Consider the following 27,795-nt stretch of genomic DNA (forward strand, 5'->3'; position numbering starts at 1 on the left):
TAACTTCAGTCTTTTCATAATGGACGGAAGTAGATAAGAAGATATGGTGTAATAAAATATTAGGCAGCACTGTAGAGAAGGGAACATCAAAGCACAAAGCTAATCAGAGTGATAAAGAATATTCTGTTTGCGAGTCTGTGTCAAACAGCCTGACCAACGGGAGCGGTCTTTTGTAGGACTTGGCTTTCCAAGGTAGACACCATGGAATGAAGCCAAGAGGTGCAGAGATCACATTGGGCTTCCATGCATCAGATGCATGGACATGGAGGTGGACTTCCCATTCTAGAACCATCTTTCTGATAGGCGTGACATAGCAGAGGGCTTCTGAGAACAGCCTCGAGCCAGGGGGCAAGACGTAGAATCCATCCCCCTTACTTCCTACCTTCTGTGAACTGAGGCAAGTTTCCTGATCTTTCTGTGCCTCAGTTTTCTCATCTGTAAAATGACAATAATGATATACTTATTCAGGGAGTTTCCATGAGCATGAGATACACTAATACTAACTTGCAAAGCCCTTAGAACAATGCCAGGCTATTGAGTATTATATCAACATTTGATAAGTAAATAAAATCATAAATGTAGTTAATGCACACCTTAGCACCCTCTGGCTTACAAAAGAATTTCATGTAGTTAGGATTACATCCCTTTTATGGATAGGAAAATAAGGTTCCCTAAGCATTTTGAGTCAAAGCTGATTAAAAGGAAAAATGAGCATATAATATCTTATATTTCTTTTTTTAATTTTTTTTTTTTGAAAGAGAGAGTGCATACAAGCAGGGCAGAGGGAGAGGGCGAAACAGACTCTCTGCTGAGCAGGGACCCCAACATGGGACTTGATCCCAGGACCCTGAGATCATGACTGGAGCCGAAGGCAGACGCTGAACCAACTGAGCTACCGAGGCATCCCAGTATCTTTTATTCCTTATCCTTTCTCCAAGGGAAAAGATCAGCTCTCTTTTTTTCCTATTTCCACTGAAAAGAGCAGTTCAGCGGTTAATCACTTAATTTTTATTTGATTACTGTGATAATAAGTAGAATAGTTGTCATTCAAATAAAATATAGTCTGTATCGGTGTATATATGATGTGTGGCATGTGTCCATTCTAAGAATACTTACCCGTTGATCTTTATTATTACTATGGGTCCATTTTTCCTTATTGCTCAAGGACCAGTATTAAAATGAATTTCATGCATATTAGTCTTAATGGTGTATGTTACTCTTACACTCCAACACCTGGGTTGAAATTCAGGCTAGCTGCCAGTGGCTTTCTGTGGACTTTGGATTGAGAGAAGCTTCTCTTCTCTTTCTTCACCCACACTCAGAGTTACATGAGAAGTTTGTCCTCTGTTCTACAGTCATTGGCCTTTTTCTATTTTAAATAGGATGGTATGCATGGGCAAGGGTTCTTGAAGCAGCAGTATGAGCGAGAGGAGCAAGGCTGCCTTCCTCCCCAGACCCTGCAGAGCGGTGTTAAGTATACAGTCTTCGAAGCTGGGGGCTCATATTAATGATACCATATATACGATATATAATTCACGCCATATTAGTATATTGGGCACTAAACCCCAGCTCTGCTATTTACTACCTGTGTGACTTTAGGCAAGACACTCCGTCTCTGTCCACTTTCTCATTCACAACATAGAGGTAATGGCAGAATCTGCCGTGCTGGGAAATGGAAACATTACATGAGTTAATGAATGTTAAGTATTTAGAACAGGCTCGGTTCATGGCAAACATGGGGTGAATGTTAGCTGTTAGCTCTATGCTCTGTTTTGCTCAGGACTTTCACGAGCCTCTTGTCTAAGTCAATGGCTTTCAAACACTCTTGCCCATGATCTTCAGTAAGAAATCCACGTTATATCCCAACCCAGTAAACTCACACATAGAAAACTAAATGGAAACTTAGCAAAACATGAATACTCTTGTACCTGCACTGTACTCCATTAATTTCTGTTAATTCTGTTCCCCTTTAAAGAAAAATACTGATAGTTCCCTATGAAATAGATTTCATAATCCACTAATGACTCCAATTGAAAACGCCTGCTCTTTGGTACCAGTGATATGCAGAATAATGTCTCTCTGACACATTCATGCCCTAATTCCTAGACCCTACATTTTGTTACCTTAAGCAGCTAAAGGAACTTTGCAGATCTGATTAAGGTTACAGACTTGGAGAGGAGAGAATTCAACTCGATTGTCCAGGTGAGCTCAGTCTAATCACATGAGATTTTTTAAAAGATTTGTATTTATTTACTTAAGAGAGAGACAGAGATAGAGAGTAGGGGGAGGGGGCTGAGTAGGGAGCCTGACGAGGGGCTCGATCCTAGGACCCCGAGATCATGACCTGAGCCAGAGTCAGACACTTAACTGACTGAGCCACCCAGGAATCCTTCATGTGAGATCTTAAAAAGCAGAGAAACTTCCCTGGCTTTGGTCAGAGAGAGATGTAAAGGAAGAAAGACTCCTTCTGCCGTTACCAGTGGTGAACCTGGTGAAGGTGCTGGCTGGGAGCCAAACTAGGGCCGCTGGCTTCCTCCAGAAGCTGGAGAAGGCAAGGAAACAGATTCGACCTTAGAGCTTCCAGAATGGAATGCAGTCTCCAATGAGACCCATGTCAGGCTTCTTCCCTCCAAAATAATACATTTGTGCTGCTTAAGACACCAGATGTGTGATCATCTGTTATAGCAGCAACAGGAAACTGATACACTACCTAAGCTTGAAAACCTGACTTCACCTTTAACGACTCTCTCTTCCTAGCCTCGTGCCTTTCAATGAATCACCAATGCCTTCTGTTTCACCTTTGAGTGTCTCTGGTCCAATCCACACACCTGCCCAATTTTCATGGCCACTGCCCTCACTCCGGGCCCCCGGATCTCTCTCTGGGACAATGAACCCTCCTAGCTGCTTTCCCTACTTCTGTGGCCCCCACATGCTCCACACCCTCCTCCTTCTGGCTTTCAGAGTCAACTTTCTCAATGACCAATGTGATGACCTCTCGGGACTTTTGATGCCTCATCATGCCCACAGGATAACATTTGAGGTCTTTGGGAGATATTTAAAGTGCTTCAGACGACCTGGCTTCAAATCCCCGAGGATATGTTTCCCTACTGCAATTTTCCCTATTCTTGTTCCTTAGAATATCGAATTTATAAAGTTACTTCACCGTCTCACTTTATTATACTTAGTGGTTTAATTTTCTTTGTTGTTTTGGCCTTAAAAAATTGCTTCTTGGGAACCAAAGAAGCATCCCTGCCTGTCAATCAGCCCACAGATTTTGTACCCCAACCAAGATCTCCAAGTGTCTCATTTATAATATGGCCCTCCAACCACAACACGTTTTACTTTTATTTTTTTTTTTTAAGATTTTATTTATTTATTTGACAGACAGAGATCACAAGTAGGCAGAGAGGCAGGCAGGGAGAGAAAGGAGGAAGCAAGCTCCCTGCGGAGCAGAGTGCCCAATGCGGGACTCCATCCCAGAACCCTGGGATCATGACCTAAGCCAAAGGCAGAAACCCACTAAGCCACCCAGGCACCCCACGTTTTACTTTTTAATTAGGGTGTTGGTGGCATAGAGAACTCTCTTTTCATGCTTGGGAAAAGTAAACAAATTTGCCAAGCAGTATACTCTTTATTTGCATCTTTTGTATTAACGAGCCTCATTCAGAATGTGTACCAGTCTGTGTATTTGAAAGGTCCTGCGGGACCTAACGTCCAAACGTGATGCTGGAGGAATGTGTGATGTTGTCCCCCTGCCCTGCCAGTAGGAGTCCAGCATACTTTCTCACAGTCCGTATGTGAGAAAGAAGGCCATCCCCTATCAACCCAAGGCCCCTTGCCTTGACCCTGACCCCAAGGCTTCTCTGGCATTGCGTTTTGTTCTACATATCCCTTGTGGTTTAGCCAACTCACTCAGATCAAGGGCACAATTAAGTTTTGCTGCAGCCAGAGGAAATTTTATTTTATTATTTTATTTTTTTAATTTAAAGACTTTATTTATTCATTTGACAGACAGAGATCACAAGTAGGCAGAGAGGCAGGCAGAGAGAGAGGGGGAAGCAGACTCCCCGCAGAGCAGAGAGCCCTATGTGAGGCTCGATCCCAGGACCCTGGGATCATGACCCGAGCCAAAGGCCGAGAGAGGCTTTAACCCACTGAGCCACCCCGGGTGCCCCCAGAGGAAATTTTAGATGACAAAGTGCAAACGGTTGTAAAACACTGTATTAGTTTATGGTGTGCCTGGGTGGCTCAGTCTTTGTGCATCTGTCTTGGGCTTGGGTCATGATTCTGGGGTCCTGGGATCAAGTCCCACACTGGGTTCTCTGCTCAATGGGGAGTGTGCTTCTCCGTCTCCCACTCCCGCCGCTTGTGTTCCCTCTCTCATTGTGTTTCTCTCTGTCAAATAATAAATCTTAAAAAAAAACAAACCCCGAATACATTGTATTAGTTTAATCCAGCTGCTGTGACAAATTTGCACAGACCTGAACAAAAGGAATTTATTTTCTCACAGTTCTGGAGCCTAAAAGTTCCAGATTAAGGTGTCCGTAGGATTGGCTTTTTCTGCAACCTCTCTCCCTGGCGTGCAGATGGCCACCTTCTCGCTGTGTCCTCGTGTGTCTTTCTCTGCGCACACATCTTCCTGGAGTCTGTCCGTGTGTGCAAACTTCCTCTTCTTATGAGGACACCAGTCAGATTGGACGGGGCCCAAGTTAATGGATTTATTTTAACTTAATGGGTTTTAATTTTAACTTAATCACCTCTTTAAAGTCCCTGCAACCCAATATAGTTCCATTCCAAGTTACCAGAGGTTTGGATCCCCCCCCCACACTTAAGATTTATTTATTTATTTATTTGATGGGGATGGGTGAAGCACAGTCAGGGGGAGGGGGAGAGGGAGACACAGGCTCCCTGCTGAGCAAGGAGCCCGACTTGGGCTGAATTCCAGGATCCCAAGCTGGGACTTGATGCCAGGATCCCAAGATCATGACCTGATCTGAAGGTAGACACCCAACCAACTGAGCCAGCCAGGCGCCTCTGCGGGTTTGGATTTCAACACGGATTTGGGGAGTGGGCTGGGACAGACTCAGCCCAGAACAAAGAGTAAGGGCATTGCCTCCTGAAACTCTGATTTGCACACTCCCTTTCTCCTAACAAATTCCTCTAGGGTGCTGCTCAAAACCCCTCTTAGGGTCCTTCTGTTCAGGTGCTGTGGATCCTCAAGGCTGGGCTCTACCCTGTGGCCCTACTTTTATCTCTAGAAGAATCATGATTTTTTACAGGGTGGGGGAGGGCCTCGTACACTTGCCCCATATTTTTTGGTTATAATTTTCACACGTCACAACCAGCTTATCAGCAACTCAGCTCGCCCAGCCGTGCCATAAGAACCCTGTTCTCTCTCCCTTTTTCCTGATGCTTTTTGCTGAGACTCTTTTGAAGACTATCCTCGGCCCTTATGTTAGCATTAGAGATGCTGAGGTACCATGCTCCACTCTTCCTGGCTTTTTTCTCCCCTTTATGCCCTGTTTTCTTTAAAAGCAGCTTTCAGTATTACTCTATACTCTTTGCTGTATGCAGTCCCCAAAGTCCCACTCACCCCCCCTCCCCCGAGCTTGAATCCAGATTCCCAGACACATCGTCTTTCCAATCAGAAATTCATAAAGTGTGGAGTGCCTGGGTGGCTCAGTCAGTTGAGTGTCCGACTCTTGATTTCAGCTCAGGTCATGATTTCAGGGCTGTGAGGTCGAGCCCCACGTCGGGCTCTGTGCTGAGTGTGGAGCCTGCTAGGATCCTTTCTTTCCCTCTGCCCCTGCCTCCATTCCCTGTCTCTCTCTCTTTCTCAAATAAATAAATAAATCTTAAAAAAAAAGAGAGAGAGGGGGCGCCTGGGTGGCTCAGTGGGTTAAGCCGCTGCCTTCAGCTCAGGTCATGATCTCGGGGTCCCGGGATCGAGTCCTGCATTGGGCTCTCTCTGCTCAGCAGGGAGCCTGCTTCCTCCTCTCTCTCTCTCTGCCCACTTGTGATTTCTGTCAAAAAAAAAAAAAGAGAGAGAGAGAGAGAGAGAGTCTTAAAGATCATTTTCAATAAGACAGCAACACCACCTTCCTTTAAAATTTTCAGCTGTATAATTTGGAATCCTTTCCTCTTTGCTTCAGATCACAGCTTTTTTTTTTTTTTTTTAAATTTTTTAACGTGACATTGTTGCTTCATAGACCAGGGTCAAATATGACCACTATACTTAGCCACGCGGGAGGGACACCCTGGTCCTTGGCTATGGTCTGGGAGCCGCGGGGTAGCTCCTCAGAAGCGAGTCAGGAGACCAGCGACGCAACATGCTGGCAATGGCCATGGATTTGGGGACAGATAGCTCATGCCTTGAGCAATCACAAGTCCAAGGTCAGTGGCCTCTCCTGGGAAATCTGGTGGTTAGTACAGGTAGATATTCAGAGAACGGACGCGGGTAGCATAACTAATCTACACGGAGACTTATTTACAAGACTTCTGTTTTGTTTTGTGTTTTAGTTGGGTAGTTGTGTGTGTATGTCAAGTGGGCATTAAAGGGTCCCAGCCTAAGGCAGTGTCACCCTGAGGGACGCTGAGAGAAACTCTGTTCCCAGGGTTTAACAGCTGAAAAACCAAATTTGATTCTCGGGCGCCTGGAGCATCATGTTAGCATCCGTGTCTTTGCTTTGATCTTGCTTAGCTGGGATCTGATTATTTGCATTCAGGGTTTGCATTAATATTCAGGCTAACGAACAAGCAAGCCTGAAAATGCTGAGGTTGGCTGGCCCGCCCCCTTGTTAACCACTATGATTGAGGTAGGGTTGTGGTCATTAATATAAATGACAGTGACTCTCCTCAGTCATCTGGTCAGGAGGAAAGAGCATCGAACTAAGAGCGAAGGATCTGGTTCAAATCTCAGCCCCCTCTGGAACATTATTTTCTCCTCTCGGAGACATTTCCCTCACTTGCTAAAAAAAAATGAGAGGACTATCCTTAACATTTGATTTGCATTTTTGTAAAAATAACACACACATTGTTTAATGGTCAAATAATACTACAAGGCTTATCACAGAAAACAGCAATTCTTACGAAGAGGGCCACAATGATATCTCCCATCCCACAATGCTCTTCTTCTGAGACCTTGACTCCTTCCTGGAAATGGAGGGGTCTGTGTTTTCTCCCTGCTAATCAGGGAAAACCCTTGTAACTGCTTTGACTGGCAGAGTATTATGTATTGGTCGGGGTTCCCCAGAGAAACAGATCAGGATATATATATAGAGAGAGACAGACAGACAGAGAGACAGACAGACACATTGATTTACAATCAGGTATTGGCTCCCCCAGATATGGAGGCTGAGCAATCCCATGTCTGTCCTCCATGAGCTGGAGAAGGCCCAAGCAGTGTAGTTGTAGTTCAAAGACCCAAGAGTCTGGAGCTCTGAGGGCAGAAGACAGACGTTTCAACTCAAGTGGTCTGTGAGAGAGCGACTCCATCCTTCCTCCAACTTTTTGTCTTATTCAGGCCCTCAAAGAATTAGATGATGCCCCCCCGCACATGGAGATCCACTTTACTCAGTCTACTGAATCAAACACTAATCTCTTCCAGAAACCTCAAATGGATGCATGCACAAATACTGTTTAACCAGATAGTTGGACATTCCGAGATCCAGTCAAATTGACACAGAAAATGAACTATCATAGATGCGATGTGATGATATCCTGTTCTCTTGGGACATTCACCTCTGGGACCCTGAGCTGCCAAATGAGGAAAAAGCTCAAATTATCCTACCTGGAAGAGACCCCATAGAAAAGCCCTGGGAGAGGGAGACGGGATGAGAGGTGTGGCTAGGCTCCAGCTGCTCCAGCCTCACTCCATTTCCTGCATCCCAAACCACCCAGCAGAGCCCTTCCTGAAATCCTCAGGCCTAGGACCCTTGAGAGGCAATGCCTACAGTGGTTGTTACGGTTGAAAGCCACCAAGTTCTGGCCAATGTGTTACCTGCTTGTAGTAACCATAATGCTTCTGAACCAGCTCACGGTTCAGTATCATTCTGTTGAGAGCAGACTGTTTCCTTTCTTTTCCTTTTTGAAGAAAGAAAGGGTTGGGGATGGCGGACAGAAGGGGAGGGAGAGAAATCCTCAAGCAGGCTCCAGACCCAGCATGGAGCCCAACACAGGGCTCAATCCCACGGCCCTGAGGTCATGATCTGAGCTGAAATCAAGAGTCTGACGCTTAACCTACTGAGCTACCCAGGCACCAATCTCTTTCCTTTCTTCTAGCACCTTCTTCTTACCATACATAACTCCAGAAGAATTAATATGCTTATACAGGTATCCATCTCAGACATGCTACAATTTGACTTTCTCTTTGGTCCATCTTCTATTATCCCCTCTTTCCATTTCTACTTCCTCAATCACTTAAACATAATTATATCAAAATCTTGGCTTAAGTCAGTATTTATCTTTTGCCTTATCATTACTACCATGCAAGCACTGCTCACTGCTGAGCCAACTGACTCTTGACCACTACATTCCCTTTCTTTTTTTTTTTTTTTTAAAGATTTTATTTATTTATTTGACAGAGAGAAATCACAAGTAAATGGAGAGGCAGGCAGAGAGAGAGAGAGGGAAGCAGGCTCTCTGCTGAGCAGACAGCTCGATGCGGGACTTGATCCCAGGACTCTGAGATCATGACCTGAGCCGAAGGCAGCGGCTTAACCCACTGAGCCACCCAGGCGCCCTACATTCCCTTTCTTATTTCTCACTTGCCCACTTGCTCTGTTTCTCATATCATTACCACTTCATCCTGCCACACTCCTCAATTAGATTGCAAAAAAAAAAAAAAAAGTCAAACTAGAGTGTGAAGACGAAAGATAGTCTACGTGGTTAAATCCAACATGCAGTCTATCCATCCATTTCCAATGCCCCTGGCATCCATTGTCTTGGAGCCTCTGGTCCCCTGTGCCTCAGTGGACTGGTATGCTCTCCAAGTGCAACTTCTGTCCAGAGGTTTCCTATTGCCTCTCCCCTGCAGCAGGCCCCTTTCTTCCTGACTCCTTCTTGCGTTACTGCCTCGTTTAAGTGGAGCACAACCTCTAGGGGCTTCCTCCGGGAGGAGGTGCAGGAAGGGGAAGTGCTGAGAGTTTCTTTGGCAGAAAATGTCTTCATTCTCTTCTGTCACGTGATTAATACTTGGCTGAAGTAGAGGATTCTGGGTTGAAGATCTTTTCTTCTCAAAAGTTTGAAGGTGTTATTCTCTGGTCTTTCCAGTATACAATGCCATTCTTCTTCTTCTTTTTTTTTTTTTTTAAGATTTTATTTATTTATTTATTTATTTGACAGAGAGAAATCACAAGTAGATGGAGAGGCAGACAGAGAGAGACAGAGGGAAGCAGGCTCCCCGCTGAGCAGAGAGCCCTATGCGGGACTCTATCCCAGCACCCTGAGATCATGACCCGAGCCGAAGGCAGCGGCGTAAACCACTGAGCCACCCAGGCGCCCCATGCAATGCCATTCTTGAGAATTCCCCTGCCATTCTGATTCCATCATATTTTGAGACTTAATTTTGTTGTTGTTCTAGAGACACTTCTGGCATTTCCTCTTAATCTCTGGTGTTCTGAATCAGTATGAAGATAAGACTGAGTGTAGATTTTGTTCTCCTTCATTTTTCTGGATAGGCCCTTTGAATCTAGAGGCCTGCTTTCCTATTCTCAGAAGTGCATGACTTCTTTTCTTCTCTCTGTTTTATTTCTTAAATCTCTATTAGTTGGCTATTGGGTTACCTGAATTAATCCTTTCAGTTTTAAAATCTTTTCTTCCAAAAGATAAAAATAAAATAAAATAAAATAAAAATCTTTTCTTCCTTATTTCCAATCTTTCTATGTTATGGGAAATTTCCTTATTCTTAAAAATTTGCTCTCATTTTGTCTTTTCTCTCTGAGAATTCCAATTAATTTCTGAAGGTGTTTTTGGCTCTGTTTCTAGCATTGGCTTTGCTTTTGTACTCATCTATTATAGTTTCTGCCTTTCATAGGGGACTCTTCACTCCAACGTTCAGTAGTCGCATTGCACAGTGATGTGGTAAGAAGCTGAAAGGAAACATGGCTGGTGCTTGGTAAAGCTGTTTCATGGCAGGGCAACAGGCCCACCTCTTTAGGCTGGCAATTCAGTGTTTTAGCTGAACACTGAGAGTCATTCTTCTGCCTGATGATCGGCTGTACACCTAGGTGACAGGGTTCCCTGCTCAGTTGGGAATCTACTTCTCACTTTCCTTCTGCCCCTCCCCCTGCTCATGCTCTTTTTCTCTCTCAAATAAATAAAATCTTTAAAAAATCATTCTATTTATTTATTATAGATTTATTTTAATTTATATAATTTTTTAAATTTTCATCATCATGATAAATGTATTATTTTTTTCTCTTTTTTTCTTTATATATTCACATTTTCTTCCATTTTTTAAATGAACATATAATGTGTTATTTGCTTCAGGGGTACAGGTCTGTGAATAATCAGGCTTACACATTTCACAGCACTCACCATAGCACATACCCTCCCCAATGTCCATAACCTAGTCACCCTCTCCCTCTTCCCCCGCCCTTCCAGCAACCCTCAGTTTGTTTCCTGAGATTAAGAGTCTCTTATGGTTTATCTCCCTTCCTGGTCCCATCTCATTTCATTTTTCCCTCCCTTTCCTTCACGAGCCCCCACCCTGCCTCTCAAATTCCTCATATCAGGGAGATCATATGATAATTGTCTTTCTCTGATAGACTTATTTCGCTCAGCATAATACCCTCTAGTTCCATCCACGTCATTGCAAATGGCAAGATTTCAGGTTTTTTGATGCTACATGGTATTCCATTGTATATATATATACCACATCTTCTTTATCCATTCATCTGTTGATGGACATCTAAGCTCTTTCCATAGTTTGGCTATTGTGGACATTGCTGCTAGAAACATTTGGGTGCATGTATCCCGTCAGATCACTACATTTGTATCTTTAGCCAAAATACCCAGTAGTGCAGTTGCTGGGTCATAGGGTAGCCCTATTATCAATTTTTTGAGGAATCTCCATACAGTTTTCCAGAGTGGCTGCACAGCTTGCATTCCCACCAACAGTGGAGAAGGGTTCCCCTTTCTCTGCATCCTCGCCAGCACTTGTCATTTCCTGACTTGTTAATTTTAGCCATTCTGACTGGTGTGATGTGGTATCTCACTGTGGTTTTGATTAGTATTTCCCTGATGCTGAGTGATGTTGAGCACTTTTTTTTTCCAGAAAACCTTTTATTGGATAACTGATAGTCTTCTAACAATGTGTATATAGGGGTGTGTGTGTGTGTGTGTGTGTGTGTACTCATGATCTCATGAGTACTTATGCTCTCCTTTAACTCATCTATCCCTGCACCAACCTTCCCTTTGGCAACCACCAGTTTGTTCGCCATATTTATCTGTTTTTTTGTTTGTCTCCCTTTTTTTTTCTTTGTTAATTTGTTTTGTTTCATCATTTTTTGTATTGTTTCATTGTTCATTTGTTTCATTTTTTTTTCATTTATTCATTTGTTTTGTTTGTTTCATTTGTTTTGTTTGTTAAATTCCACATAGGATTGAAATTATATGACATTTATCTTTCTCTGACTGATTTATCTCACTTAGCAGTACACTGTCTAGCTCCATCCATTTTGTGGCAAGTGGCAAGATTTCATTCTTTTTTTTTAATTTTTTATTTTTTATAAACATATATTGTTATCCCCAGGGGTACAGGTCTGTTGGCCATTTGGATGTCTTCTTTGCAGAAAGGTTTGTTCATATTTTCTGACCATTTCTTGATTGGATTATTTGTGCCTTGGGTCTTGAGTTTGGTAAGTCCTTTATAGATTTTGGATACTAGCCCTTTATCTGGTATGTCATTTGCAAATATCTTCTCCCATTCTGTCAGTCGCATTTTGGTTTTGTTGACTGTTTCCTTTGCTGTGCAAAAGCTTTTGATCTTGATGAAATCCCAATAGTTCATATTTGCCCTTGCTTTCCTTGCCTTTGGCAATGTTTCTGAGAAGAAGTTGCTGTGGCTGAGGTCAAAGAAGTTGCTGCCTGTGTTCTTCTCAAGGATTTTGATGGATTCTTACCTCATATTGAGGTCGTTCATTCATTTTGAGTCTATTTTTGAGTGTGGTGTGAGGAAATGGTCCAGCTTCATTCTTCTGCGTGTGCCTGTCCAATTCTCCCAACATCATTTGTTGAAGAGATTGTCTTTTTTCCATTGGACATTCTTTCCTGCTTTGTCAAAGATTAGTTGACTATAGAGTTGTGGGTCCTTTTCTGGGCTCTCTATTCTGTTCCACAGATCTATGTGTCTGTTTTCATGCCAGTACCATAGTGTCTTGATGATTACAACTTTTTAAAAAAGATTTTATTTATTTATTTGACAGAGAGAGAGGAAACATAAGCAGGGGGAGTGGGAGAGCGAGAAGCAGGCTTCCAGCTGAGCAGGGAGCCTGATGTGGGACTTCATCTCAGGACCCTGGGATCATGACCTGAGTTGAAGGGAGATCCTTAATGACTGAGCCACCCATGCGCCCTGATGATTGCAGTTTTGTAATAGAGCTTAAAGTCTGGAGTTGTGATGCTGCCAACTTTGGTTTTCTTTTTCAACATTCCTCTGGCTATTCGGGGTCTTTTCTGGTTCCATATAAATTTTAGGATTATTTGTTCCATCTCTTTGAAAAAAAATGATGTTATTTTGATAGGGTTTGCATTAAATGTGTAGATTGCTTTAGGTAGCATAGACATTTTCACAATATTTATTCTTCCAATCCATGAGCATGGAACGCTTTTCCATTTCTTTGCATCTTCCTCAATTTCTTTTATAAGTACTTTAGTTTTCTGAGTACAGATTCTTTGCCTCTTTGGTTAGGTTTATTCCTAGATATCTTATGCTTTTGGGTACAACTATAAATGGGATTGACTCCTTAATTTCTCTTTCTTCTGTCTTGTTGGTCTATAGAAATGCAACTTATTTCTGTGCATTGATTTTGTATCCTGACACTTCGCTGAATTCCTGTACATGTTCTAGCAGTTTTGAAGTGGAGCCTTTCAGGTTTTCCACATAAAGTACCATATCATCTGCAAAGAGTGAGAGTTTGACTTCTTCTTTGATGATTTTAATGCCTTTAATTTCTTTTTGTTGTCTGATTGCTGAGGCTAGGACTTCTAGTACTATGTTGAATAGCAGTGGTGATAGTGGACATCCCTGCCATGTTCCTGACCTTAGGGGAAAAGGTCTCATTTTTTTCCCATTGAGAATGATATTCACTGTGGGTTTTTCATAGATGGCTTTGGTGATATTGAGGTATGTACCCTCTATTCCTACACAGTGAAGAGTTTTGATCAAGAAAGAATGCTGTACTTTGTCAAATGCTTTTTCATCATCTATTGACAGTGTCATATGGTTCTTGTTCTTTCTGTTATTAATGTATTATATCACATTGACTGACTTGCGGATGTTGAACAAAACTTGCAGCATGGGAATAAATCCCACTTGGTCATGGTGAATAATCCTTTTAATGTACTGTTGGATCCTATTAGCTAGTATTTTGGTGAGAATTTTTGCATCCATGTTCATCAGGGATATTGGTCTGTAATTCTCCTTTTTTGATGGGGTCTTTTCTGGGTTTTGGTTCAAGGTAATGCTGGCCTCATAAAATCAGTTTGGAAGTTTTCCTTCCATTTCTATTTTTTTAAAGCGTTTCAGGAGAATAGGTATTCATTCTTCTTTAAATGTTTGGTAGAATTCCCCTGAGAGGCCATCTGGCCCTGGCCTCTTGATGTTGGGAGATTTTTGATGACTGCTTCAATCTCCTTACTGGTTATGGGTCTGTTTGGGTTTTTATTTTCTCCTGGTTCAGTTCTGTAGTTTATACGACTCTAGGAATGCATCCATTTCTTCCAGATTGTCAAATTTGCTGGTGTATTGCTGCTCATATGTTCTTATAATTGTTTGTATTTCTTTGGTGTTGGCTGTGATCTCTCCTCTTTCATTCATGGTTTTATTAATTTAGGTCTTTTTTCTTTTTGATAAGTCAGGCCAGGGCTTTACCAATCTTCTTAATTCTTTCAAAGAACTATCTTCTAGTATCGTTGATCTGTTCTACTGTTCCTTTGATTTCTATTTCATTGATTTCTGCTCTGATCTTTATTATTTCTCTTCTCCTTCTGGGTTTAGGGTTTATTTACTGCTCTTTCTCCGGCTGCTTTAAGTGAAGAGTTAGGTTGTGTTTCGGAGACCTTTCTTGTTTCTTGAGAAAGGCTCGTATTACTATATACTTTTCTCTCAGGACCGCCTTTGCTGTGTGCCACAGATTCTGAACAGTTGTGTTTTCATTTTCATTTGTTTCCATGACTTTTTTTTTTCAATTCTTCTTTAATTTCCTGGTTGACCCATTCATTCTTTAGTAGGATGCTCTTTAGCCTCCATGTATTTGAGCTCTTTCCAACTTTCCTCTTGTGGTTGAGTTTTAATTTCAAAGCATTTTAGTCTGAAAATATGCAGGGAATGAGCTCAATCTTTTGTTAGATCTTCTTGTTGGAAAGACCCTTTAAGTATTGCATAGTGTCCTTCCTCATCTCTTCTTACAGTCTTTGGCTTAAAATCTAATTGGTGTGATATAAGGATTGGCACTCCAGCTTTCTTTTGATGTCCATTAGCATGGTAAATGGTTTTCCACCACTCATTTTAAATCTGGAGACATCTTTGGGTCTAAAATGAGTTTCTTGCAGAGAGCATACCAATGAGTCTTGTTATTTTATCCATCCTGATACCCTGTGTCTTTTGATTGGGGCATTTATCCCATTTACATTCAGGGTAACTATTGAAAGATATGAATTTAGTTCCACTGTATTGCCTGTGAGGTGACAGTTACTGTATACTGTCTCTATTCCTTTCTGGTCTGTTACTTTTAGGTTCTCTCTTGGCTTAGAGGACCCCTTTCAGTGTTTCCTGTAGGCCTGGTTTGGTATTTGCAAATTCTTTTAGATTTTATTTGTCCTGGAAGCTTTTTATCTCTCCTTCTATTTTCAATGAGAGCCTAGATGGATATAGTATTCTTGGCTGCATATTTTTCTCGTTTAGTGCTCTGAATATTTCCTGCCAGTCCTTTCTGCCCTGCCAGGTCTCTGTTGGATAAGGCTGCTGCCAATCTAATATTTCTACCACTGTGTATTACAGACCCAAGCTGCTTTCAGGATTTTTCTCTTTGTCATTGAGACTTGTAAATTTTACTATCAGATGGTGGGGTGTTGATCTATTTTTATTGATTTTGAGGGGGGTTCTCTGTGTCTCCTGGATTTTGATGCTTGTTCCCTTCCCCAAATCAGGGAGGTTCTCTGCTATAATTTGCTCCAATATACCTTCTGCTCCCCTCTCTCTCTTTCATCTTCTTTGGGATTCCAATTATTCTAATATTGTTTTGTCTTATGGTATTACTTCTCTCTCAAATTCTCCCCTAATGACCCAGTGGTTGTTTGTCTTTCTTTTTCTCAGCTTCTTTATTCTCCATCATATGGTCTTCTATATCACTCATTCTCTCTTCTGCCTTATTTATCCTGGCAGTAAGAACCTCCATTTTTTATTGCACCTCATTAATAACTTGTTTGATTTCAACTTGGTTAGATTTTAGTTCTTCTATTTCTCCAGAAAGGGTTTTTATTTATCCAGAAAGGGCTTTTCTAGTGTTTTCTATGCTTTTTTCAAGCCCGCTAACATCTTGATAATCATCGTTCTGAACTCTGGTTCTGACATCTTACTAATGTCTGTATCTATTAGGTCCCTAGCTGTCAGTACTGCCTTTTGTTCTTTTTTTTTTTTTTTAGTGGATTTTTCCACCTTGTTATTTTATCCAGATAAAAATAGATGAATGAGAGAACAAAATACTAAAAAAGTAGCAACGACCCCAGAAAAATATACATTAAGCAAATCAAACGAGACCTGAAACCGGGAGAAGAAAGGAGGAAAAAAATTTTTATACACATTTGTATATATGTATAAAAATTTTTTTTAGACTGGTGAATATGGTGAATAAAACAGAGTCACACCCTTGATTCTGGGTGTATTTTGGTCTGTTAGAAGAAAGTGCCTCCCAAAATTTTAAAGAAAGAAAAGAAAGAAAGAAAAATTTATATATATACAAAAATGAGAGTACTCATGATAAAAGGATGAAATATGACTGTAACAATGAAAATTAGAAAAGATTCTAAAAAAGGAATTGGTAAGATAAGAAGTTGGTTGAAAAAAGAGTGGGGGAAAGGAGAGAATGTGATTAGGCTGGAGACTAGAACAAAGCCATATGCTAGATTCAGGGTATATTTTGGTCTGCTAGAAGAAACTGCATCCCAAAATTTTAAAGAAAGAAAAACTTATATTATACAAAAAATAAGGTTAAATACAATGAAGAGCTAGAATGACTTAAACAATGAAAATTTAAAAAGATTTTTAGAAAGGTATTGATAAGATAAAATAGTTTTAAAAGGTTAAAGTAGGCAAGAGGAAAAATTTTTAAAAATAGAATAAGAAAAAAAAATTAAAACAATTTAGCTTTGAATGGAAGACTAAAGAATCATGGGGAAAAAGCCATGAATTCTGTATGCTGAGTTCCACTAGCTCTTCTCATTGACCAGTGATCTTGGTCTTGGCTGGATGTTCTTGCTGATCTTCTGCTGGAGGGTCCTGTTGCCCTGATTCTCAAATGTTTTTGGCCGAGGTGGAACTGCACCGCCCTTGCCGGGGCCATGCTAAGCAATCTGCTCGGGTTCACGCTCAGAGCTTTTGTTCCCTGAGCGCTTTCCGTATGGCTTTGGAGGACTGGAATGAAGATGGCGGCTGCCCAGTCTCTGGCCTGGAGGAGCCAAGAGCTCAGGGCCCCACTCCTCAGTGCACCTTGGAGAAAAGCCATCAGTCCCTCCCATCTCCCTGGTCTCGGGCCACACTCCGAGCTCACCCGGCCTGTGACTGAGCGTTTCTATCTCTGGCGGATGGCCCCGTTTGGAGTCTCCAAACCTGGCAGATTCCTGCTGTGCTCCCACACCACTCCTCCTGGAGGAGGAAGGCGAGTCTCCCCGGATCTGATACTTATAGAGTCCCTGCTCAAAAAGCAGTTCCCCGGCTGTGGCTCGGATCACAGTTTAAGGTAACCCCAAGCTGAGAGCCCCTCCTCGACTCTGTCTTTGTAGCCAGCTTCCCTGTTCCGATACCTGGGGGCTCCGCCACACTCAGACACCCCCGGTCTTTCTGTGACCCCAAGGGTCCCCAGACCACACTGTCCCCATGAAGGCTCCACCCCACTTAGCCTCTGGAGTGATGTCCCTCAGTGAAGCAGACTTCTGAAAGTTCTAATTGTGTGCTCCGCTGCTGTGCCACTTGCCGGGAGCTGGCCCTTCCCCCCGCGATCTATCCTCTCATACATCACTGGATTCACGTCTCCACACGTCCTACCTTTCAGAAAGTGGTTGTTTTTCTATTCCCAGAATTGCTGCTCTTCTTCTCTTCTATCTCCTGTGGAGTTTGTAGGTGTTCAGAATGGTTTGATAACGATCTAGCTGAACTCCTGGGATCCCATTTAGGTCTCCTACTCCTCCACCATCTTGCTCCTCCTGTGATAAATATATTCTTTAATCCCCATCCCTTATTCTCTTATTTCCCCGTCCATCTGTCCCTCTCCCCTGCCCCACTGACCAGCAGTGTGTTCTTTATAGTTAAGAGTTTGGTTTTGGTTTGTGTCTTTTTTTTTTCCTTTGTTTGTTTATCTTCTTTCTTAAATTTCACATGTGAGTCAGATCGTACAATATTGGTCTTTCTCTGACTTATTTCTCTTAGCATAGTACTCTTTAGCTCTAGCCACATCATTGCAAATAACAAGATTTCATTCTTTTTTATGGCTGAGTAATATTTCACCACACTTTTTTTTACATGAACACATTTTATTATTATTTTGCTATATAACATATTAGTGAATATACTCAGTGCATTTCCTCAAATGCCAAATAAGACACAAGATAACATCCTTTCTATTCCTGAAAACCTCAGTATCATCTGTCTTTTGGAGGATCCAGTTTCCTACGATGGCTATGATGCTGTCCACGAGGATACCAATGGTGCTTAGTAAAGACCATTTTGCTAAGTTGTTCTATCATGGGTCCTTGCTCAAAGTGCTCATTTTTTTTCTTCTAATCTGGTTTTCAGCACTTGGTCATGTGTTTCTTCATTATCATGCAGAGGATCTGGCTGAGGAATAGGTTGTGTGTGTTCCTATGGAATGTCCTCAGAAGCGTGGTAGCACACTATCGTCCTGCCATCAGAGGGCAAAGCAAGCTCTACTTTGCAATTACAGTCATTTGGTAGAGGAGAATATGTAGATTTATGACAAACACAATATCAAGCTCCATTTTGAATTGGAAATAAATGTTTCCAGACAGTTCTGTTTGATATCACCCATTTTACTGCTGCTAACGCCACAGTGAATCAAGATGCTTATTGGGTGGTATGAAAGAAGATGATTTGAAGAGAAACTGATTTTAAAATCTTCTTCAGGGTATATCTATTTTCATTCCTGACAGCTGCTCACCACGAGCCCGTTATTCTACCTCAATATACCACATTTTCTTTTTCCTTTTTTTTTTTTTTAAACATTTTCTTTATCCATTCACCAGCCAATGGACGCTTGGACTGTTTCCATAGCTTGGCTATTATAGATGATGCTGTTATACACACAGGGATGCCTGTGTTCCCTTGAATTAATGTTTTTGTATTTTGGTGGTAAATACCTATTAGTGCAACTGATGGGTCATAGGGTAGCTCTATTTTTAATTTTTGAGGAACATCCGTACTGTTTTCCACAGTGGCTACCAGCTTGCATTCCCACCAACAGTGCAGGAGGGTTCCCTTTTCTCTGTATCCTCACCAACACTTTTTGCTTGTGTTGTTGATTTTAGCCCTTCTGACTGGTGTGAGGTGGTATCTCTTTGTAGTTTTGATTTGCATTTCCCTGATGATGAATGATGTTGAGCATCTCTTCATGTGTCTGCTGACCATCTGAATGCCTTCTTTGGAAAAATGTTTGTCTGTGTCCAATTTTTGTAAAGATTTTATTTTTAAGCAGTCTCTATACCCAACATGGGGCTTGAACCCACAACCCTTAGATCTGAGCCAGCCAGGTGCCCCATATGATGCCTATTTTTTAATTGAATGGTTTTTTGGGTATTGAATTGTATCAGTTCTTTTTTTCTTTCTTTTATTATTACTTTTTTTAATAGAGAGAGAGAGCGTTGCTGGAGAGGGGCAGAGGGAGACAGAGAATCTCAAGCAGGCTCCACACTCAGCACAGAGCCCAACAGAGGGCTCGATCTCATGACCCCAAAGTCATGATCTGAGCTGAAATCAAAAGTCAGACACTTAACCAAGTGAGCCACTCAGGCACCGTTGTATCAGTTCTTTATGTATTTTGGATACTAACCCTTTATCTGATATGTCGTTTGCAAATATCTTCTCCCATTCAATAGATTACCTTTAATTTTGTCGATTATTTCCTTCACTGTGCAGAAACTTTTGGGGGGGTAGTCTGAATAGTTTATTTTTGCTTTATTTCCCTTGCCTCAAGAGGCAAATCTAGAAAAATGTTGCTACCGCCCATGCGAGAGACATCCCTGTCTGTGCTGTCTTTCAGGATTTTTATGGTTTCAGGTCTTTAATCCATTTTGAGTTTATTTTTGTGTATGGTGGAAGAAAGTGGTCTAGTTTTATCCTTGTGCATGTGGCTGTCCAGTTTTCCCAACACCATTTGTTGAGAAGACTGTCTTTCTCCCATTGGAAATTCATCCTCCTTTGTCAAAGATTAATTGACCATATAATTGTGGGTTTATTTCTGGGTTTTTGGTTGCTTCTCCCTTTTTATGTGAGCCACCATGCTTCATCTGATTTCCCTATTCACAAAATGCATTATTGCCTCTCCTCCACTGTTACATTCTCTTCTGCTCTCTCGGACCCTATAGCTTCATTTTTCTGTCATTTAGTAGAGCTTCAGGAAACAGCAGAGATGATTACTTGCTTAGCTGATACTAAGCAGAGCAAAACATGCAAAAGTGCCTTGCAAAGAAACTCTAAGATATTAAACAAATGTGATTTATTATCATGTGGTTCCTAAGACACCTAAGACAACCCTCTCACGGCTTTTGCCAAAATAAGCATTTGAGCAACTGCAGCCGTCCATCTAGCCATAATCCTAAAAATCTTTGTTTGTTGATTTTTGTTTTGTTTTGTTTTCATTAAGAAGATCTGCTACCTTTATTGGGATGTTGTTTTCAGGTCCTATAACCCAAAATATAATTTTATAATAGTTAAAAATTCAAAGCAATTAAACCATCATAGCTATAAAGGGACAAAAATGAAATTCTTTTTTTTTTTTTTAAAGATCTTATTTATTTGACAGACAGAGATCACAGGTAGGTAGAGAGGCAGGCAGAGAGAGAGAGAGGAAGGGAAGCAGGCTCTTTGCTGAGCAGAGAGCCCAACGCAGGGCTTTATCCCACGACCCTGAGACCATGACCTGAGCCCAAGGCAGAGGCTTAACCCACTGAGCCACCCAGGTGCCCCCCCAAAAATGAAATTCTTTTTTTTTTTTTTTTAAGATTTTATTTATTTATTTGACAGCGATCACGAGCAGGCAGAGAGGCAGGCGGGGGCGGGGGGGGGGGAAAGCAGGCTCCCCACTGAGCAGAGAGCCTGATGTGGGGCTGGATCCCATGACCCTGGGATCATGACCCGAGCCGAAGGCAGAGGCTTTATCCCACTGAGTCACCCAGGCGCCCCCAAAATGAAATTCTTAGGGCATGAAACTTAGAGCATAATCAAATAACCAGCCTTTTAAATGCCAATTTAAGGGGCGCCTGGGGGCCTCAGTCAGTTAAGTGTTTGCCTGGGGTTCAGGCCATGATCTGGGGTCCTGGGATCAGGCCCAAGGCAGCAGCTGTCAAATGAATACATAAAATCTTAAAACAATGCCAGTCGAAAAGTTTAAAAAAGAACAACTTTCAAGTATCCAAAGTGATCTTTGTAAATTAATTGTTGAAATAATTGATGAAAATAAAGGAAAAGGCCACCCATTACGTGTGCTATTCAAAGAGTTGCAGAGAACAATAGTAATTTCTAACCTGAAGGAAAGGCATCCCGCTGGGAGCTCTGGGCAAAGTCCTATAGACTCAGCTCAGGGTCAGTGCTCCCTGGGGGGCCCGCCCAGGGCTCCAGGGGTTACCTCCTCCCTGCAGCTCCCAGGAGCCTGCGCAGGTCCTTCTCGGCACCTTCTCCCTCTTCTGAAGTTGCTCTTTTCCTTCCTGGTTCAGCCTTCAGGTGCAAACTGTCTCTCGTGGATCCTGTGCTCCCAGCACCCAGCACAGTGCCAGACCTCCAGTCGTTCCTAAGCGTCGGGTGGTGTGCAACACGGCAGACGCCACTAAAAGCATCTCCTCGTCTTCGGGGGGAAAATACATCCAAGGGAGGTGACTGGAGATTCCGCTGGAAACACTAAGAAAACAAAGACCCATGGGGCGCCTGGGTGGCTCAGTGGGTTAAGCCGCTGCCTTCGGCTCAGGTCATGATCTCAGGGTCCTGGGATCGAGTCCCACATCGGGCTCTCTGCTCAGCAGGGGGCCTGCTTCCCTTCCTCTCTCTCTGTGATCTCTTCCCTTCCTCTCTCCTACTGTGATCTCTCTCTGTCAAATAAATAAATAAATAAATCTTTAAAAAAAAAAAAAAAAAAAAGAAAAGAAAACAAAGACCCGAACTCTCCTTCGTCCCCTCTCAAGACAGAAAGCCGTGGATCTTGCCTGACAGATTGTCTCATCTTTTCACACAACGGGAGAAACAGGATCGAGAAAAAAACCTCCAGTCCTGGCAAGAGCGGACAGCCGAGACACAAGTGTTGCGCACGAAGGGGGAGGCAGCGTGGATTCCTGGCAGCTTCTCGTGTTCCATGAGAAACACCTGCTCTGCTGGCCGCGGGGACAGGAGGGCTCAGAATAGCACAGGCGCACCCACTCACGGACACACAGGAACTCCCCTGTCCTGCAGGCAAGGGGAAGGGGGTGTCAGGAGGAGGTCCAGGGAAGCGGACTTGGAACATGTACCCAACACCACGGAAAGGACGTGAATTTCCCCTGCCATGGGAAGAGGATGAAATTCCCCACCTGTCATTCTCAGAAGCTGCCAGACGGGCTCAGGGCTCCTGAGGTAAGGCTGGCAAGCTTGGGGCTTGGGGCCGAGAGGCCAGGAGGCCAGGGAGGGAGGCTCCTTTAGCTTCATGGTTGAGAACGGGCCGTCCCTCTGTTGTGGACACCCTCGAGTGAGCATGGCACGCTGGTTTTCGGGGGAATGGGGTTGATCGTGTTGCACTGATGAGAGCAGTGACCCAGACAAGCACACAAGGGGCCCACAAACATGGTGGCAGGGGCAAAGCCTGAGCCAGGAAGACCAGGATGTTAACCAAACTGAATGCTCCTCCTCCTGGATCTTCTTTGTTAGTGTCCGAAATAGTCCCTGGAGTTGGTTCCTTAGAAAAAGCGTTCTAAGGTCATAGAAATTTGGGAAATGCAGCCCTACAGAAAACCCCCTGAGGGATGCACAACGAACATCAGAATCTGGAAGGTCCCAAGGGGTTCCTCATGAAAGGAAAAAATAACAACAACAAAAACCTCACAGAAGATGCTTTAACTCTATTTAACCCAGCGTTTCTCAGACACTTTTCTTCGAGTAAGACTTATTCACGTCCTGCACAAAGAGTTCCATCAGCCACACCATGGGGACTGCTGTCCTACCCAGGCCTTGACTGTGGAATCTTGCCTTTTGTAAGGATACACCTTCCAGAACTTACAGGGAAAGATAGATTTAATTATAATAGTAGCTGCACATTTTAAAAATCTCCTTTTTGCTTGGGGCACCTGAGTGGCCCAGTTGGTTAAGCATCTGACTTCGTCTCAGGTCATGATCTCAGGGTCCTGGGATCTAGCCCTGAGTTTGGCTCAGTGCCCAGCATGGAGGAGTGGGCTTGTCCCTCCCCCTCTGCCTTCCCCTACTTGTGCTCTCTCTCTCAAATAAATAAAATCTTTAAAAAAAAAAATCTTTTCTTAAATAACATGTCAGAGTAGAAAATTCACCAAGTTTCTTAAATGTTGTTTTGTTTTTCCAATTAGCTTTTTAAAGATGAACTTTAATTTTTTTTAAAGACGTTATTTATTTATTTGAGAGACGGGGTTTGTAACTGCAGGGGAGTAGTAGGGAGGAACGGGGGGCGGGGCAGAGAATCCCCAACCAGTTTCCCCGCTGAGCACTGGCATCTCAGGACCCTGAGATCATGACCATAGCAAAATCAAGAGCTGATGGCTTAACCTACTGAGCTACCCAGGCACCCCAAAGATGAACTTTATTTTTTATTTTTTAATTTTTATTTTATATATTTTTAAGATTTTTTTTAATTTATTTATTTGACAGAGAGACAGAGACAACGAGAGAGGGAACACAATCAGGGAGAGAGGGAAAGGGAGAAGCAGGCTTCCCACGAAGGAGGGAGCCCAATGCAGGGCTCGATCCCAGGACCCTGGGACCATGACCTGAGCCTAAGGCAACCACCTAAGGACTAAGCCACCCAGGCACCCCTGAGCTTTATTTTGTAGTGCAGTTTCAGGTTCACAAACAACTCAGCAGCAAGTACAGGGAGTTCCTCTCTGCCCCCTGCCTCTGCTCAGACACAACCTCCCCCACGATCAGCATACCCCACCAGGTGGTACATTTGTTACTATGGAAGAACCAACACTGACACATCATTATCACCCCAAGTCCACAGAATATTCTGGTTCGCCCTCTTGTTGTACTTGGAGTTTGGATAAATGTATCAGGACATGTATCCATTACTATAGTATCATGCAGAGTATTTTCATGGCCCCAAACATCCTCTGTGCTCTGCCTGTTCGCTCCTCCCTCCAACCCAAGGTGGCCACTGCTCTCACTGCTGTCCCCACCATTTTGCCTTTTCTGGAACATGATGTCGGAGAACTCCTTATAATACATTGCTGTTAAACCTTACTTATTGTATTTCTATGTCAAAGGATATTTTTAATTTTTAATTTCTTTTAATTGAAGTAGAGTTGACATGCAGCATTAGAGTAGTTTCAGGTGTATAACTTAGTGATTCGACATTACATATGTTAGGAAATGGTCACCACTGTTAAGTCTAATTACCATCTGTTTCCATACAAAGTTCTTAGAATATTATTGGCTCTATTCCCCATGCTGTACTTTATATCCCCTTGACCTATTTATTTACAGCTGGCCATCTGTACCTTTTGACCCCCTTCACTGATTTCACCCATCCACGCCCTCCCTTCTAGCAACCACCAGTTTGTTCTCCGTATCTATGAGTCTGTTCCTGATTTGCTTTGTTTGTTCACTTGTGGGGTTTTTTTTTTAGATTCCACAAACAAGTGAAATCATACGGTATTTGTCTTTCTCTGTTTGACTTATTTCACTTAGCACAACACCTTCTAGGTCGGTGAAAAGGATACGTTTAAAAGGGCAGGTGGAGAAAATGGCACCTTTCCACGGCTGATGACAGCGTCCTCGACCTTGGCACAACTGACATTTTGGACAAGATGAGGGGACTGTCCTGCGTATTGTAGGATATTTAGTACCGTCGCTGGTGTCTACCTCCCAGATGCTGGTAGGACCCTCTCCTTAAGCTGTGACAATCAAAACGACTCAGACTGTTGCCTAATGTCCCCTGATGGGAAAAAAAATCACCCTGATTCAAAATCACTGATCTAAAGGGAAAGCCTGACTTCACCAGAAAATCTCAAAAGCACTTTCCATCTGGTCATTTACCTCTTGTAAGCATTCACCTCTTGTAAACATTTCACCTGAAATGTTTGGTAGGGAGAAGACAGACTAGGTATGAAGACCCAAGAGTTCCTGAAGAAACATGCAAGAGCGTCGGCTTTTCATTTTACGAAACGAACTTCAGCTGGGACAGGACATTAGTCAGGTCACAAAGTCAAAGGAGAAAAGAAGAGGTTGTGTTCCCCTGAAGTCTGTTAGAAGAGGATATTCAAACATTCATTTTGGGGTTATCTATCTACACATCTTCTCTGGATCTCCAAACCCATTTGGTTCTGTGCAAGTGTTCTCTTAACTGTTCCGAGGGGGAAAATACTTGCTCTCTTTGAGAATTAAAAGCTAATACTTGCTGTAACCATTTCAGACTGTAAAATCAATTAGATAAAAAAGGACCTACTAGAAATATGGAGTGAGATATGTCTGGTCTAATAAACTGCTTGAGGGAATGAGACCACGTAACCCAACTGGACAAACTTCCCAAAAAGTACGTGGGGAAACGAAGACCCTTCACCATGTCACTCATCAAAAAGACACACACACTTTTTTTTTTTTTTTTTAGCGTCATGCCCATTCTCTTAAGGTAAAGCCCCAAGTCCTTAATCATGGACATGGTCTACCAGCCCTGTGTGAGTTGACGCCTGCAGGTCTCACCAGCCCCCTTCCACATCCCTCCTCACCCCACCCCCACTGCTCAGTCAGATTGGACTTCTGCTACCTCACAGCTTTAGACTTGCTGTCCCCACCACCTGGAACACACTTTTCTCCTCTCCTTTTCCCCTTCTTATTGTCTTGAAAAATACCTACATCTTCTTGAAATTTCAGTTTATTATTTATTTTTTTTTTTAAAGATTTTATTTATTTATTTGACAGATCACAAGTAGGCAGAGAGGGCGGCAGAGATAGAGGGGGAAACAGGCTCCCTGCTGAGCAGAGAACCCGATGCGGGGCTGGATCCCAGGACCCTGGGATCATGACCTGAGCTGAAGGCAGAGGCTTTAATCTACTGAGCCACCCAGGCGCCCCTTGAAATTTCAGTTTAAACGTTTCCCTGTCCCCACTGTCTAGGCAGATCTGTCATAGTCTGGTAACACCTTGCTGTCCCTTGTCATGGCACTTTGTGTCCATTGTAATTAACCAATCAGTAGTGATAACTTAATATTTGTCTCTTTCACTGAACTTGAGTGTCTGTGTCTTCACACACCCACAGTAGTGTCCTCCCCATGCCTTACGGCACCTGCCAGGTTACAGGTGCCCAGGAAGCATCCATCAAATGATGTGTGAGGTACCACACAGCTGCTAAGATGGCGGTAATGAAAATAAATGGGGGAAGGGGTGGATGACAGGGGTTGGCAAGAATTTGGAGAAATCAGAAATCTCATTCCTATTTGGGTTCCAGTTTCAATTTGGGCTAAAAATGTTACAAAAATTATTTCCTTATTAACTTGTGTCTGTCCAGCTTCTGACTCAAGAATCATAATTTTTCTTAATTTCGGGGAACTCCTTTGGTGAAGCATCCAACTCTTGGTTTCAGCTCAGGGTGGTGAGATCATGCCCCACACTGGGTTCTGCATTCAGTGTGGAGTCTGCTTGTCCCTCTCCCTCTGTTCATCCCCCTGCTCGTGATGTCTCTCTCTCAAATACATAAATAAATAAAATCTTGAAAAGATCATTTTTCTTAATTTCCTTTCTTTCACCTTTTCCCAGGAACCTTCTTTCAGACCAAGGGCCGTGTCCCTGGCTCAGCTCTTTAAAATATTTTTTTCAGTTAGTGTTTCCTATCCCAGTTTCTGTTTTCTCATTGGCAATGGCAGCATAGTAGTTCACCGGGTGGAGGGCTTATGTCACCATATCCTATCGAGCGGTATTTAAGGTATTTCTGACTTTCTGATATTGTGGGGAAAATGCCACAATAGGGACACCTGGCTGATTCAGTCAGGGAACATGCAACTCTTCATCTCAGGGTTGCGACTTCAAGCCCCACACTGGGTGTAGAGATTACTTAAAAATAAAATCTTTTTAAAAATATTACAATAGGGCACCTGGGTGGCTCAGTGGGTTAAGCCGCTGCCTTCGGCTCAGGTCATGATCTCAGGGTCCTGGGATCGAGTCCCGCATCCGGCTCTCTGCTCAGCAGGGAGCTTGCTTCCTCCTCTCTCTCTCTCTGCCTGCCTCTCTGCCTACTTGTGATCTCTCTCTGTCAAATAAATAAATAAAATCTTTTAAAATATCACAATAAAGATCCCCAAACATAAGGTCTTCTATATATCTGATGGTTTTCTCAGAATACATTTCTAAAAATGGAACTAGTAAGTTAAAGGGGCTGAGCATTTCTTAAGATTATGGACATATTTCGTCCAGATTTTTTCTGTTAGGTTAAGCTTGTTTCTCCTACTTAACTCGGGGTTTATGTGAGTTCTCCTGCTAACTCTATACCCACCCTTTACTTATTCTGCATCAGCTCCTTCAATCCGCCCAATTTCCTGTTTTCTTCACCGCTTCCTAATTGGCAACCACATGGCTTAATTTCCAGGTCTCATTACTCTCCTGGTTGATTTGTTCATTGAATAAATATTTATTGAGCCCCTACCATGTGCCAGAAACTGTGCTTGGCCAAGTGAAGCAAACAGCTAGCCAGATAATAACAGAACGGGATAAGCATCCTGAGGGACACCAACAGAATCCTAGCGCAGAGTAAGAGGGAGAATAAATCTCCCCTCCTTTGATAGGTTTTTAGGAAAGTCCTTTCTGAGAAGATGAACCTGAAGGACGCGTGGGCACTAACTGGCCGATAAGTACATGAAAAGATGGTTGATACCATTGGTGCTAAGGGCAAGGAAAATCAAAACCACAACAAGGTGCCACTTCACAGCTGC

The 27,795-nt window shown here is 42.7% G+C and overlaps 1 long non-coding RNA gene and 1 pseudogene across 2 annotated transcripts; one reads left to right on the forward strand and one right to left on the reverse strand.

The window, feature by feature from the left end:
- Positions 1-18,065: 18,065 nt before the first annotated feature.
- LOC309849531 (large ribosomal subunit protein mL42 pseudogene) lies at positions 18,066-20,252 on the reverse strand (annotated as a pseudogene). Its single transcript has 2 exons — positions 20,210-20,252; positions 18,066-18,492 (listed from the first exon to the last, which is right to left on the reverse strand). The product of its transcript is annotated as a large ribosomal subunit protein mL42 pseudogene (transcript).
- Positions 20,253-21,808: 1,556 nt separating this feature from the next.
- Positions 21,809-26,588, forward strand: LOC309849621. The gene is made up of 2 exons (XR_014303784.1): positions 21,809-22,267; positions 24,563-26,588. It is a non-coding gene; the product is annotated as an uncharacterized lncRNA (long non-coding RNA).
- The last annotated feature ends 1,207 nt before the right edge of the window (positions 26,589-27,795 follow it).

This window comes from Mustela nivalis, assembly GCF_964662115.1.
Source record: "Mustela nivalis genome assembly, chromosome: 16".
NCBI lineage: Eukaryota > Metazoa > Chordata > Mammalia > Carnivora > Mustelidae > Mustela > Mustela nivalis.